Genomic DNA, 16,043 nt, shown 5'->3' on the forward strand with positions numbered 1-16,043 from the left:
ACTTGAAGCTATGGGGTAATTTAGGATTTTCTAAAATGGGAATAAAAGCATGAGTCATGAGAAGAGAACTCAGAGCAGTGATAGCAGGTGCCGAATCCCTGAAGTAGGAATAACTTGCCATAGATGAGCATCAGACAGAAGCAGAGCTGGCTTCTTCGATCCACAACTTGTGTTCTTATGCAGAATTCCATGCTTAGGGGTATCCCGGTTCATCCCTTGATGTCAGTATCTTAAATTCTTAATTTTTATTTCTTTTACTTTTTGCTTTATTTATTTATTTATTTATTTATTTATTCACTTTCCATCACACTCACAGCCCATTCTCTTCTCTTCCCAGTCTCATCCCCCTCCTAAATCACCTTCCCCTATTCCTAAGAAAAAGGGATTCCCCCTTACCCATCCACCCCAACTCATCAAGTTGCATCAGGAATGAGTTTATCCTCTAAATAGAGGAGCTGTGTGAAGTCTGCACATGGTCTTTGTTGGGTTCTTCAGTCTCCCCAAGACCCTCTGGGCCCTGCTTAATTTGGCTCCCTTGGTCTTCTTAGGGAGCTCCTGGCACCTCCAGGTCCTTTCACTGTTCCTTACACTTTCGAACTAGACTCCCTATGCTTTGCTCAATGTTTGGCTGTGAGTCTCAGCGTCTCTTTCAAACTGCTGCCAGGTAGAGCCTCTCAGAGGACAACTCTGATAGGCTTCTGTCAGCAAGCACAGCAGAGTATCATTAATAGGATCAAAGGTTGGCTTTCTTCCATGGGGTGGGTCTTGGGTTGGGCCAGGCATTGCTTGGACTTCCCTCAATCTCTGCTCTACCTGTTCTCTGTTTATCCCTTCATGTCTTGCAGGCCGGGTAAATTTTGGATCTAAACTTTTGTGGGTGGGTTAGTGTTCCCTTCCTTCCACTAGGAGTCTTGTCTAGTTAGAGGGTACCCTCTTTGATCTCTAGGTCCCCTGCTACTAGGGGTCTCAGCTAGGGTGCCCCTCATATCCTCCCAGAGGCCTGTTCTGACTTAGATCTCCAGCTTGTCACCCCCACCTACAGTTTCTCTTTTCTTTGTAAGCCTTTTGTCCTCCATCCGCCACTTCCCTGATTTTAAGCTGTACTACAGAGCAATTGTAATAAAAATTGCTTGGTACTAGAGTAGAAATAAACCAGTTGGTAAATGGAATCTAATGCAAGACCCAGAAGTAAACCCAAACACCTAAGGACTCTTGATTTTTGACATACAAAGGAACCAAAACCATACAATGGGAAAAAAAGGAAGCATCCTCAGTAAATTGTGCTGGTCTAACTGGATGTCTACATGTAGAAAAGTGCAAATAGATCCATATTCATCACCATGCATGTAACTTGAGCCCAAATGGATCAAACACCTCAACATAAAACCAGATACACTAAATCTATTAGAAGAGGCAGTGATGGAGAGCCTTGAACTCAAAACACAACTCAGGCTCTAAGATCAATAATTAGTAAGTGGGACCTCTTGAAACTGAAAAGCTTCTGCAAGACAAATGATACTGTCCATAGAACGAAATGTCAGTTTACAGGTTGGGAAAAGGTCTTTACCAATCCTATACCCAACAAGGGGTGAATACCCAAAATACATAAAAATAGGATGGGACTGGGAGGTGACGAGGGATGGAGCTATGACTAGGATGTAAATTAAATTAATTAATTAATTAAAAATATATAAATGGGGCACAGAGCTAAAAAGAGAATTCTCAACAGAGGAATATTGAATAGCCAAGAAGTGCTTAAAGAAGTGCTCAACATGCCCTTAGTCATCAGGGAAATGAAAATCTGAATTACTCCAACTTACCCCTGTCAAAATGTTTAAGATAAAAAACTCAAGTGACAGTGCATGCTGGTGAGGATGTGGAGAAAGGTGAACACTTCTCCAATGTTGGTGGAAGTATAAACTTTTACAACCACTTTGGATATTATTCATTTTTTAAATATGAGACTCCACACTTGTCTTGAAAATTATGTATCAAGCTCTGAATTTAGCAAGATGTGGCAGGAGGAAATAAGAAGGCCACAAAAGAATAATAGTTCTGGTATGCAGGATGACGACCACATACTCTGAAAGATGAGCTGTACTCTACAGTGCAGAGATTTTTGCTTTTTACATAAAAAAGTAGATTTTTTTATACTACCCAAGTCTTCATACACAGACACTAAGTTCCTCAATTGTGGTGTTTATCTTTTCTATGTTGTAGAAATATATGTAGACTTATTACATATAACATCATGTGACTAGACATTATATAAATACTAATTGTACCTCACATATGAGAGAATTTGACCTCTCATATAGGACCTCTTATTGGACTTGATTGTTGAAAGGATTCAACGTTCACATTACAATCCTTGCTTTTTTCCTACAGTTATACTGTAGTGCCAAATCTGCATGCCTAATAAGAGTAATCATATGAAGTTACCTGTGTGCAACCATAGAAAATGTCAGTTCCAAAAGGCTCAAGGGAATTGAAATTAATAGTTTATTTAAGAAATAGAATAGAAATCTTATAATCACATTTGCAAGTCCATCAGGATTTGCTTAACAAGGAATTTAAAAACAAGCATACAGGCCGGTTCATTAGAGCGTCTTTAGAGCATCACTGTGAACAGTGCTCTTGGTTCTTGCTGATGGCCTCCCTGGAGGCAAGCCCGCATTGCAATAAGACCTTTCTGTCCATCAGCACCTGCTTTCTTGCTCCTACCCTCAGTAGGCTGAAAGCTGACATCCACTTTGTATATTCTATAAACAGTGGTAAGTTCCAGTAATGACTATGAGAGTGATCCAACTCCGCACCACAGGGGTTTGATGTAGAGGCTGTTATTCATTGGTGACCTTTCTTCTAGGCAAGTCTATTTCCGTTTGATAGTGAGCACAGTGGCTTGCCCAATGACTACTGAGCAGAATGAATTATAGTTTTCTGTAACAAGCTGGCCTACAGAGATATGACTGTGTCCAAAGCAGGATAACATTTATCTAATCAGGGCAAAAGGGTGCTCTGATAACTCAAAACAGGTACTGAACTAAGTTTTCTGAAAGTCTTCCATACATGAAACTCTTTTGTTTGTTTTTGTTTTTGTTTGTGTGTTTGTTTCTCAACTTCTTATGGAAAGGACATTGCTCTTAAAGGCCACACCAAATTGTTTACCTGGTACTCCTCTGTTTTTTAGCTGTCCTCAAAAACCATTTGCTTATTGATCTTACTTGTATATTCCATTTCTTGAATTTTATCAAATTCTTCCCTTTTCTGATATATCCCATATTTTGAACACATATCCCGTGTGTGTGTGTGTGTGTGTGTGTGTGTGTGTGTGTGTGTGTGTGTGTGTCCCTAGTGGGATTTTGAATTACATTAATTCATGGCACAAAACCAAAAAGCTTCAAATATAGTTTAGTATTCCTTCAAAGGTTTTTAAATACATTCATTATTCTGGTTTACATGTTTGCATTCAAAGCCTCCTACTAAAAGAAGACTATACTCTGTACTCAAATGTGGCCAAAGCATGTGTTTGACTTATTTCATGTTCAAGCTACAAAAGACTTCTAATTTAAGAGTTTAAAAAAAAAACACAGTTTTAGACATTGCAGTCTGTACATTTTCCCACAAACCTTTGAACTAACACTTAAACTATTTCTTGAATCAATGTCATCAAAGTACTTATCACTTAATGATGCAATTGAACAATATGATGGGGACTCATTACCTGGTCTTGGGTATTCAGGGAAGGTTCCTATGATACTGTTATTAACTTAACAGAGTTTCTAGGCAAGCCTGTGCATGATTATCTTTATTATGTTACTCAGGAAGGAATACTTGACCACAGTGCATGGTAGTAGTCCCTGGTTAGGATCCCAGATTGTGTAGAAAAAGGGAGCTAAGTAGAAGTGCCCCTCTGTTTCCTGATTGGGAATATGATGTGACCAGATACATCAAACTCCTACTGATTTTATTCCCCTAACCTGGTGGATTGTAGCTTGAACTGTGAGGCAGAATATATTTTATACCTCAGTTTTCTTTTTTTTTTTCCAGAGTATTTTTATCACAGCAATAGGAAAAAAAATAAGACAGTTCCCCAACATTTAAGATGAAATCAAGCCTGCATTAATATTTGCTCTTGAATCTGAATCAGTGGGAGGATCCAAGATAGTAGTGCTGATCACCCATGGTATCTCATCTGCAGGACTCCACTGTCTGTGTTTCCCACATGAGAGAAGGGCTCATATTGAGAAAAGCAAGCCAGCCCAACCTCAGGTCGCCCCAAGAAAGTCCCAGGGTTCCCAGTGGCTCACGATCTCAGCCTCTGGCCACCCTCCTGAACTCAGCTTCTGGGCAACCACCCACTCTCACCATTTTGTGAATAACTTCCAGTTAATGAAGGCACTGGGCTCTAACATCAGGTCTCCTGACACTCAGGATTCACTGAAACAGCCCCATCCACCACTCCAAAGCTCAGCTCAGCTTTCTAGGGAGATTGGCCAGACATCTGGGCTCACAGGTTTCCTAAGATGGCTGCACCCAGTGAGCACAGTATCTGAGCAGTCAGAACTCATTAACCTTGGAGGTATAAAGCCAGTAGTAGGGTGGCTAAATCCTGGATTTCCCTAGCAAGAGGAGCTCACCTGGGCTCCTGATGACTCTAATCTCTCCTCGGAACCATAGATCTGAGGATAGCCACAGGCAGTTTCCTGATAACCAACCACTAGCCCATGACCATGCCCACCAATCCTAGCAGGGCTCCTGCAGGAAGATCCAGCTTCCTGCCTAGGATTCTTCTGACTCCAGGGCATCAGAAACTACCAACCAATGCCAGAGACAACTAGATGGCCAAAGGCCAGCAAAAAAACACAAACAGCAAATGCGAGAGCAATGTGGCATCTCCAGAACCCAGTTATCCAATGACAAGCAGCCCTGGATCCCCTAACACAACTGAAACACAAGAAAATGACTTTAAATCTGTGCTTATGAAGATTTTAACAGAGGAAATGAATGAAATCCTTAAAGAAATACAGAAAAACACAGTCAAACAGATTGAGACACTTAGATCTTTAAGAAATACAGGAAAATACAAACAGGTGAAGAAATTAAGTTGTTTAAAGAAATGTGGGAAAATACGAATAAACAGGTGAAGGAAATCAATAAAACAGTTCAAGCTCTGAAGATGGAAACAATCAAGAAAGCTAAAACTGACAAATTCCAGGAGATGGAAAACCTAGGAAAGAAAACAGGAACTTCAGAGGTAAGTAAGCATCTCCAAGAGACGAAGGAAAGAATCTCCGGTATCAAAGATACAATGAATGTTTTTGATGCATCCTTCAAAGAAAATGTTAAATCTAAAAATTTCCTGCCACAAAACATCCACAAAATCGAAGACACCATGAAAAGGAAAACCATAAGAAAAGATTCCTGTCTCCAAGGCCCAGAAAATATTTTTAATAAAATCTTATAAGAAAATTTCCCCAATCTAAAGAAAGAGATGCATATAAGCATACAAGAGGCCTACAGAACACCTAGTAGATTAGAACAGAAAAGAAAATCCTCCTGCCACATAATAATCAAAGCACTAAATGTAAAGAACAATGGAAAAATATTAAAAGCTGCAAGGGAAAAGGACTAAGGAACATATAATGGCAAACCTATCATAATCACCTAACTTCTCAGCAGAGAATATAAAAGCCAGAAGAACCTGGACAGACATCTAGCAAACCTAAGAGATCAGAGTTGCTAGTCCAGACTACTATACCCAGCAAAACTTTCAGTCACCACAGATGGGGAAAACAAGATATTCCATAACAGAACCAAATTTAACCAATATCTATGCATAAACCCAACCGTACACAAATACTAGGAAAGCTCCCACCCAATGATGTTAATGAGAAGAAGAAGAAGGAGAAGGAGAAGGAGAAGGAGAAGGAGAAGGAGAAGAAGAAGAAGAAGAAGAAGAAGAAGAAGAAGAAGAAGAAGAAGAAGAAGAAGAAGAAGAAGAAGAGAGAAATAACTTCACTATAGCAAAACTGAAAGTAGACAAGCATACAAACACACTACCACAACCAACATCAAAATAAAAGGAACCTACAGTTCCTTATCACTGCAATAAAAAGACACAAAATAACAGAATGGATTAATAAACAAGACCCTTCATTCTGCTGCATACAAGAAACATACCTCAGCCACAAAAATAGACACTACTTAAGAATAAAGGGCTGGAAAAGCGTTTTCAATGCAAAAAGACCCAAGAAGCAAGTTGGAATATCCATTCTAATATTTAAGAAAATAGACTTTCCCTGCCACAAAATTTGAAAATCCAATTGAAATGGACAATTTTCCTGATAGATTCCACTTACGAAAGTTGTATCAAGATCAGGTAAACAAATTAAATAGTCCTATATCCCCTAATAAAATAGGAGCAGTCATCAAAGGTCTCACATCCAAAGTGGGAGTGGGGGGAGTCACGGTCAGATGATTTCAGCACAGAATTCTACCAGACCTTCAAAGAAGAGCTAATACCATTACTTTTAAAACTCTTCCACAAAATGGAAACAGAAGGAACATTATCAAACTCATTTTATGAGGCTACCATCACCATGATACCTAAACCACACAAAGACCGAACAAAGAAGGAGAATTTCAGACCAGTTTCCCTTATGAACATTGAAGCAAAAATACTCAATAAAATACTCGCAAACCAAATCTAAGAACACATCAAAGATATCATCCACCATGACCAAATAGGGTTCATCCCATGCATACAGGGCTGGTTCAATATACAGAAATCCATCAATGGATTTGAAGCCCTAGAAGAGCAGCAAGACAACTAAAAGAGATCAAGGGGATAAAAATTCAAAAGGAAGAAGTTCAAGTATCACTATTTGTGGATGATAGGACAGTATACATAATTGACCACCACAATTGTACCAGGGAAATCCTATAGCTGATAAACACCTTCAGCTAATTGGCTAGGTAGAAAGTTAACTCAAAAAAAAATCAGTAGCCTCCTATATACAAAAAATAAATGGTCTGAGAAAGAAATTAGGGAAATAACACCCATCACCACACACACACACACACACACACACACACACACACACACACACACACTATCCTGGTGTAACTCTAACCAGGCAGATGAAAGACTTCTTTGAAAAAAACTTCAAGTCTCTGAACAAGGAAGTTGAAGAAGATATCAGAAGATGGAAACATCTCCCATGTTCATGTATCAGTAGGATTAAAATAGTAAAAATGGCCATCTAATCAAGAGCAATCTACTGATTCAATAAAATTTCCATCAAAATATCGATACAATTTTTTACAGAACTTGAAAGAACAATTCTGAATTTCATATGGAAAAGAACAGAATAGCTAAAATAATCCTGTACAATGAAGATCTTCCGGAGGTATCTACATCCCTAATCTCAAGCTATACTATAGGGCAACAGTAATAAAAACAGAATGGTATTAGCATAGAAACAGACTGGCAGGTCAATGGAATTGAATTGAACATCCAGAAATAAACTCATACACCCAGAGACACTTGATTTTTGACAAAGAAGCCAAATCCATACAATAGAAAAAGGAAGTACTTCAACAAATGGCTCTTGTCTACCTGGAGGTCTGCATGTAGAAAATGCAAATAGATCCATATTTATCACTGTACACACAACTAAAGTCCAAGTGGATAAAGGACCTCAACATAAAACCAGACACACTATTATTGGAAGAAAAAGTGGGGAAGAGCCACAAACTCATTGGCACAGGAGACAACTTCCTGAACAGAACACCAACAGCTCAGGCTCTAAGATCAACAAGTAATAAATGGGACCTCATAAAGCTGAAAAGCTTCTGTAAGACAAATGACACTGTCAACAGAACAAAACAACAACCTACAGACTGGAAAATGATCTTCATCAACCCTACATCCAACAGAGGCCTAATATCCAAAATATTTAAAGAACTCAATAAATTAAGCACCGACAGATAAATTATCCAGTTTAAAATATGGAGAACAAACAGAATTCTTAACAGAAGAATATTGAATGGCCAAGAAGTACTTAAAGAAATTCACCATCCTTAGCCATTCGGGAAATTCCATCTTATACCCATCAGAATGACTAAGAGCAAAAAGTCCAGTGACAGCAGGCAAGGATGTGGAGAAAGGGGAACACTCCTTATTGGATTCTGGGAGTGCAAACTTGTACAATCACTTTGGAAATCAATCTGGTACTCAGAAAAATGGAACATTTCTACCCAAAGACCCAGCTGTACTAATCCTGGGCATATACCCAAGTGATGGTCCACCATACAATAACGACATTTGCTCAACTATGTTCCTAGCAGCTTTTTTCATCATAGCCAGAAACTGGAATCAATTCAGATGACCCTTGACTGAAGACTATAGAATATCTACACAATGAAATACTTCCCAGCTATTAAAAATAAGACATCATTAAAATTTCAGGCAACTATATGAAACTGTAAGAGATCATCCTGTGTGAGGTAACCCAGATCCAGAAAAACACTCATGGTATATACTCACTTATAAGTAGATATTAGCCACATAATAGAGGATAACCATACTACAACCCATAGACCTAAAGATGCTAAGTAACATGGAGGACCGCAGAGAGAATGCTTAATTCTCATACAGAAGGGAAAATAGAATAGACACCAGAATTGATTGAAGAGAAGGAACAGAACAGTAGCCTACCATAAAAGTCCTCTGAAAGATTCAACCCAGCAGGGGATCAAAGCAGATGCCAATACTCACAGCCACACTTGGAGCAGAGGGCAAGGAGTCTTATGGAAGTGGGGGATAGACGAACCCAGAAGAGACCGGAGCACCATACGAAGACCAACAAAGCCAACAAATCTGAATACAAGGGGGTGCTGTCAGAGACTGATGCACCAACCAAGGACCATGCATGGAGAGGACATGGCCCCCCTGCTCAGATGCAGATGACTAGCATCTCAGTATCCTTGTGGGTCCCCTAGTAAGGATAGCAGGGACTGTCCCTGCCAGGGACTCTGTTTCCTGCTCTTTGATCACTTCCCTCTTGCCAGGCCACAGAGGAAGAGGACTCAGGCAGTCCTGATGAGACTTGATAGGCTGGGGTCAATTGATAGGAGAGGAGAGCTCCCCTTTTCTGAGGACTATGGGAGGGGTATGGGGAGAAAGAGTGTGGGAGGGTGGAACCTGGAGGAGACAAGGGATAGAGCTACAATTGGGGTGTAAAGTAAATAAATTTTAAAAAAAATAAATTTAAATTTAAAAACATGTATCATGCTCCATATGAATAAGTCAAAAGCTAAATTTAAAAATGATGTCCCTTTTCGTGGTTCTTCTTGCTATATGTAGTTTATTATATAATATAAGTGTATATGTATAAAAATAATTTAAAAAAGAAAAGAAAAGAAGACTTTCATCCCACGAAGGATTCTCTTTCCTGGCTTCAAGCACATTTCAAATTTCTATTTGCAAAGAACTTAGCTCTGTTCTCTGGATACAAAGGATTCCCTTAAAGATTTTCTGTTTGCTTATTATCAAAGTATGGTAGGATATTTTTGAATGATCAGAACATAAATGAGTTACATGAACTTGGAGAAGTGGATAATGACATGAGCATATGCCACATCCAAAGACAGCACTTAAACACAAGGGTACATACTAAAGGAGTGGTGGGAATTGCAGTCGCTGTGACGGGTCTGTGGGAAGCACTTTTCTGAGTCAGAGGCCATTAAGAGCCTTCCTCCATGGTCCACTATGTAGGCAGATACACATTTTAACCACCATTTTCTACCTTGAGAACTAATTCTTATTTATCCCAATTTTGGAAGTGGAAAAGTAAAGGTAGGAAATCTTTTGTGACATGCCTAGGAGTGGTATAGCTAGGTCTTCAGGTAGACCTATTCCCAGTTTTCTGAGAAACCTCCAGATTGATTTCCACAGTGGTTGCACAAGTTTGACTGCCCACAAAAAATGGAGGAGTGGTCCCCTTCCTTCACATCCCCACCAGCATGTGCTGTCCCTTGAGTTTTTGATCTTAGCCATTCTGATAGGTATAAGATGGAATCTCAGAGCCATTTTGATCGGCATTTCCCTGATGATGAGGGACACTGAGCATTATTATAAGTGCTTCTCGGCCATCAGAGATTCCTCTGTTGAGAATTCTGTTTAGTTCTGTACTCCATTTTAAATGGAATTTTTGGTTTCTTGGTTTATACTTTCTTGAGTTTTTTATATATATATATATTTTATATATAATAGCTTTCTGTCAGGTGCAGTGTCGGTGATGATATTTTCCCATTCAGTAGGCTACCATTCAGTTTTACTGACAGTGTCCTTTTCCTTGCAGAAGCTTTTCAGTTTCATAAGGTCCCATTTGTCAAGCTCAGGGAGTTTTGTGGAAGACTAGTAGGAAGGATTTAGGGATCCGGAGTGGTCAAGGACACTACAAGAAGACCTACAAAATAAACTAACCTGGGCCACTGGGGGCTCATAGAAACTGAACCACCAACCAAAGACTATGCATGGGCTGGATCTATGCCCCCTACACATGTGTAGCAGATGTGCAGCCTGGTTAACATGGGGGTCCCCTAACAATGGGAGGAAGGGCTGCCCCTGACTCTGTTGTGTGCTACTGGATCCCTTTCTCCTACTGGGCTGCCTTGTCTAACCTCGGTGGGAGAGGATGCATTTAGTCCTGCTATGACTGGAGGAGCCATGGTGACTTGGTATCCCTTGGGCATCCTCCCCTTCTCTGAGAAGGACAAGAAAAGAGAAGGGGTGGGGTGAGGGAATATGAGGGTGGTACTGGGAGGAGAGGAAGGAGGGGCCTGGGACCAGGCTGGAAAGTAATTGAGTAAATAAATAAATAAATAAATAAATAAATAAATAAATGGGGGGAAAGTAAATTTAAGGGGAATGACAAAGGTAAGGACAATGTTGAGACATAAGGGAGAAATGGAAGTGTGAGGAAGAACAAATGACTAAATTCCTTCTCTATTTTTTCAAAATTTACTACCTGTCACTTCATAGACTAGATAACACCTACCTTCTCCTATGCAGGACAGCACAGCATGACCTAAGGGAAGGATGGGCTGTGTGGCATTGCAGCTTTTAGGTTGTATCTCAAATTTCCTACTCGTTAATAACCATGTGACCTTGGAGTCATCCCTCCTGAGCCCCAAGTTAGCTCAAATATTAAAACCCATATTTGCTCACACAGGCAAGACCGCATGTATAAATGTCCTTTCACTATGGAGTTGATGCTCCAAGATCACTGGGGAAAAAAAAAAAACAGCAAATGGTGAGCTTTGAACACTTTTTGTTTCTGAGAGAATTCTAATGGCATTTTATTTGCTTGATTATTGGACAGTATTCCACCTGGCCCACCCTTTCCTAAAACACACTCCAGCATGGTCCCAATCTAGATTCAGCAAATTAAAGAACCTCTAGACAAGGAGCTTGCTCTAATCAGCTGCTAGGTGCTAATACAGTGAGGCAAGGGTACATCATTAACTACTAAACAACATGTAGAGGAAGTTATTGTCATGGAAACCCCCACCTAAACTAGACAGCACACATAGTAAAGGCTCCTGTCCACCACCATTTTGAAAGCAATTATGATTTTTCTTCTGCTAGAAAGAAGGAAAATAGCTCTGTGTTGTAACTATATTTTACTGACTCATCAAAACAATAAAATGCCTGTGAAGACTGGTCCAGGCCTGCTTATTTGACAGATGGGAGAAAATTGCATTGTTGAACCAAAATATTATTATTGTTCTATTATTCACTTGCTTTTTGTAAAGATTAGGCTTCCGTGACAAAAGGCCTATAATAAATCCCTTTTGTAGAGTACAGGTCACAATTCTACCTTTTTTTTTTTAAGTCTATTTATTATTATGTATACAGTGCTCTACCTGCATGTATACCTGCAGGCCAGAAGAAGGTGTCTCATCACATTAAAGATGGTTGTGAGCTACCATGTGGCTGCTGGGAATTGAACTCAAGACCTCTGGAATAGCAGTCAGTGCTCTTAACCTCTGAGACATCTCTCCAGCCCACATTTACACCTTTTTAAGGGCAAAGTAGCTTGGAAACTTGCTGACTCACTTCTTTTGAACATCCTTGTATTTATTCCTCCCTCTCCGAAGCCAGTGATAAGAATTTCAGCTTCTCACTCAAAGGTGTCCCACTCAGGCAGAAATGTCTCCATCTCATGTGATAGGTTGTCACTTTGCCATGTATCAGTCATCAAATCTTCCGTCTCTGTTGTGTTTTTATTCTGGTCACAAAACTAATTTACCCACTGCATACTAATTCTGACCAGCATGGCAGGATTATTTTCTGGGAAGATAACAACCTTATCAAAGGACGGCCTAGATTTTAGCCTTTTCAAACTGTCAAGAAGACTGAAGGGTTGGAAAGGAAGAATGGAAAGGGGAAAAGGACAGATAGAATGAAGCAGGAAGGAAAGGGAAGGTAAAACTGAAAAAAAACTGAGATCAGTTTTTCATTTGAACCTAGGAATTATACATTTGGTTTGTCTATTGATAAACGGCTTAAAGCTTCAAACCACCTATCGCTCATTTCTTGAGTAAAATGTAGCTTAGTGGAACAAATATTTCTTTTTTTAAATTTAATTAATTTATTCAGATTACATCTAAATTGCTTTCCCCTCACTTTTGTCCTCCTGTTCCTCCCTCCATCTCTCCCACTTTCACCCTACTCCCTCACCCTAGGACTGTGACAGAAGGGTACCTCCTCCTCCACCGTATGGTCATAAACTATCAAGTCTCATCTTCGTAGCCTTCTTATCCTTTCTCTGAGTGCCACCAGGCCTCCCCACCAAGGGGAAGTGGTCAAATATGGGGTACCAGAGTTCATGTCAGAGGCAGTCTCTGCTCTCCACACAACTGTAAAGAATGTCCTGTCCATTGGCTAGATCCAAGTAGGGGTGCATTGCTTACTTCATGTATTGTCCTTGGTTGGTGCAGTAGTTTGAACAGACCTTCCTCCATCCAGATCCGCTCATCATGATGTTCTTCTCGTAGGTTTCTAGGACCCTCAGGATCCTTCTCTTTCCCCATTCTCCCATACTTCTCTCCCCTAGATTCCCAGTAGGAAATCCTTACATCTATCCCAATCTCCTGGTAAGTGAAGAATTTCATTGGACATCCCTTTGGGCTAGTGTCCAATTATAAGTGAGTATATACCATGTGAGTCTTTCTGGGTCTGGGTTAACTCAGTCAGTATGATCATTTCTAGTTCCATCCATTTGTCCTCAAGGTTCTGGATTTCTTTGTTCTTAATAGCTGAGTAGTATTCCATTGTGAAAATGTACCACAGTTTCTTTATCCATTCTTCGAAGGAGGGACATTTAGGTTATTTTCAGGTTCTGGCTATTGTGAATAAGGCTGCTATGAACATGGTTGAACATGTGTCATTGTTGTGTAGTGGAGCATCTTCTGGGTATATTATAAGGAGTGGAGTAGTTGGGTCTTGAGGTAGCCCTATTCCCAGTTTTCTGAGAAAGTGCCAGATAGTTTTCCAGTATGGTTGTACAGGTTTGCATTCCCACCAGCAATGAAGGAGTGTTCTCCCTTCTCCACATCCTTGCAAGCACGTGCTATCACTTGAGTTCTATCTTACCCCTTCTGATAGGTGTAAGATGGAATCTCAGAGTCATTTTGATTTGCATTTCTCTGTTGACTAAGGACGTTGAACATTTCTTTAAGTGTTTCTCAGTCACTTGATATTCCTCTGCTAAGAAGTCTCTGTTTAATTCTGAGCCCCATTTCTCAATTGGGTTACTTGGTTTGGTGGTGTTTAATTTCTTGAGTTCTTTATATATTTTAGATATTAGACCTTTGTCAGATGTAGGGTTGGTGAAGATCTTTTCCCAGTCTGTAGGCTGTAGCGTTGTTTGGTTGACAGTGTCTCCTGCCTTACAGAAGCTTCTCAGCCTCATGAGGTCCCATTTATTAATTGTTGACCTAAAGGGCTGGGCTGTTGGTGTTATGTTCATGAGGTTGTCTCCTGTGCCAATGTGTTCCAGGCTCTTCCCCACTTTTTTCTCTAACCGATTTAATGTCTATGGTTTTATGTTGAGGTTTCTAATCCACTTGGACTTGAGTTTTGTGCATGGTGACAAATATGGGTCTAATTGCATTTTTCTACATGTAGACATCCAGTTAGACCAGCACCATTTGTTGAAGATGCTATCCTTTTCCCATTGAATAGATTTGGCTTCTTAGTCAAAAATCAAGTGTCCCTATGTGTGTGGAATCATTTCTGGGTCTTCAATTTGATTCCATTGATCAAGCAGCCTATTGCTGTGCCAGTACCATGCTGTTTTAATTACTATTGCTCTATAGGACAACTTGACATCAGGTATGGATATTCCTTCTGAGGATCTTTTATTCTATAGGATTGCTTTAGATATTCTGTTTGTTGTTGTTGTTGTTTTTCCATATGAAGTTCAGAATTGATCTTTCGATGTCTTTAAAAAATTGTGTAGATATTTTGATAGGGATTGCATTGAATCTGTAAATTGCTTTTGGTAAGATGGCTATTTTTACTATGTTAATTCTCCTGATCCACGAACAAGGGAGATCTTTCCATCTTCTAACGTCTGTCCTTATGGCTGAGATGTGTTTCTTGAATGCAGAAGAATGTTGCGTCTTGTTTATGCATCCATTCACTTAGTCTGTGCCCTTTATTGAAGAATTGAGACCATTTATGCTTAGGGATATTAATGACCAGTGATTGTTAAGTCCCTTGATTTTTATTTTGGTTGTGGTAGAGTGTTTGTACGGTTATACTTTTGTGGTGGTGTAGTTATCCTTTTCTCATGAATTTTAGTTATAGCTTGTCACTTTGGATTGGAAGTTTCTTTCTAGTAACTTTTCTAAGGTCAGATTTGTGGATAGGTACTGTTAAATTTGGTTTTGTCATGGAATATCTTGTTTTCACTATCAATGGTTATTGAGCGTTTCACTGGCCTGGCATCCGTGGTCTCTCAGGCTTTGTCGGATATCTGTCCAGGTCCTTCTGGATTTTATGGTCTCTGCTGAGAAGTAGGGTGTAATTCTGACAGGTTTGCCATTATATGTTACTTAGCTTTTTTCCCTTGCAGCTTTTAATATTTTTCTTTGTTCTATATATTTTGTGTTTTGATTATTATGTGGTGGGAAGATTTTCTTTTCTTGTCTATTCTATTTGATATTCTGTAGGCCTCTTGTATGTTTATATGCATCTCCTTCTTTAAATTGGGGAAATTTTATTCTAAGATTTTGTTGAAGATATTTTCTTGGCCTTGAAGTCAGGTATCTTCTGTTTCCTCAATGCCTATTATCCTCGGGTTTCATCTTTTCATGCTGTCCTTGATTTCCTGGATGTTTTGTGTCAGGAACTTTTCAGATTTACCATTTTCTTTGATGGTTGCTTCAAGTTCTACGATTGTACCTTCTAGTCCTGAGATTCGTTCCTCTATCTCTTAGATTCTGTTAGAGAAGCTCACCTCTGTGTTGCTTGCTAAGCCAAGGCTCATCTGTGCTACAAAGCCAGCTTGAAGCCAGCCTATGCAACTTAATGAGAACCTGTTTTAATGTGAAGCAGGCAAATAAACAAGGGGATGGAAAAGGCTGGGGATACACCTCAATAGTAGAACAATGGTTTACCCTGTGGAAGACTCTAGCACCAACGCCTAGTTCCTCAAACAGGAATTGGCAGAGGGAGGGGAGTTTGGCTTGCCCTAGCTGCATTGAGGGGCATGTATCACAGGCCAACTCCCTGGTTCTCTGCAGGAAGGAGGGTGAAAGAAAACAAAAATAAAGAGAACCTGTGATAGAGGAACGTGCGTGTGTGTGTGTGTGTGTGTGTGTGTGTGTGTGTGTGTGTATGATTTTATTTATTTTTAAAATTGAAGATAGATTTTAATACAATATATACTGGTTATGTTCTCCCTTCTCTGAGATCCTCCCCACTTCCCCATCCACTCAAATCCATACCCTTTCTTTCTGTCTTT

At 39.7% G+C, this 16,043-nt stretch overlaps 1 protein-coding gene across 2 annotated transcripts in view; it reads left to right on the forward strand.

Annotated features, from left to right (window-relative positions):
• KIAA0825 overlaps positions 1-16,043 on the forward strand; it is a 410,640-nt gene that overhangs the window by 305,715 nt on the left and 88,882 nt on the right. The gene's annotated exons all lie outside the window — the stretch shown is intronic.

Source organism: Acomys minous (assembly GCF_964271855.1).
Source record: "Acomys minous genome assembly, chromosome: 11".
Taxonomy (NCBI): domain Eukaryota; kingdom Metazoa; phylum Chordata; class Mammalia; order Rodentia; family Muridae; genus Acomys; species Acomys minous.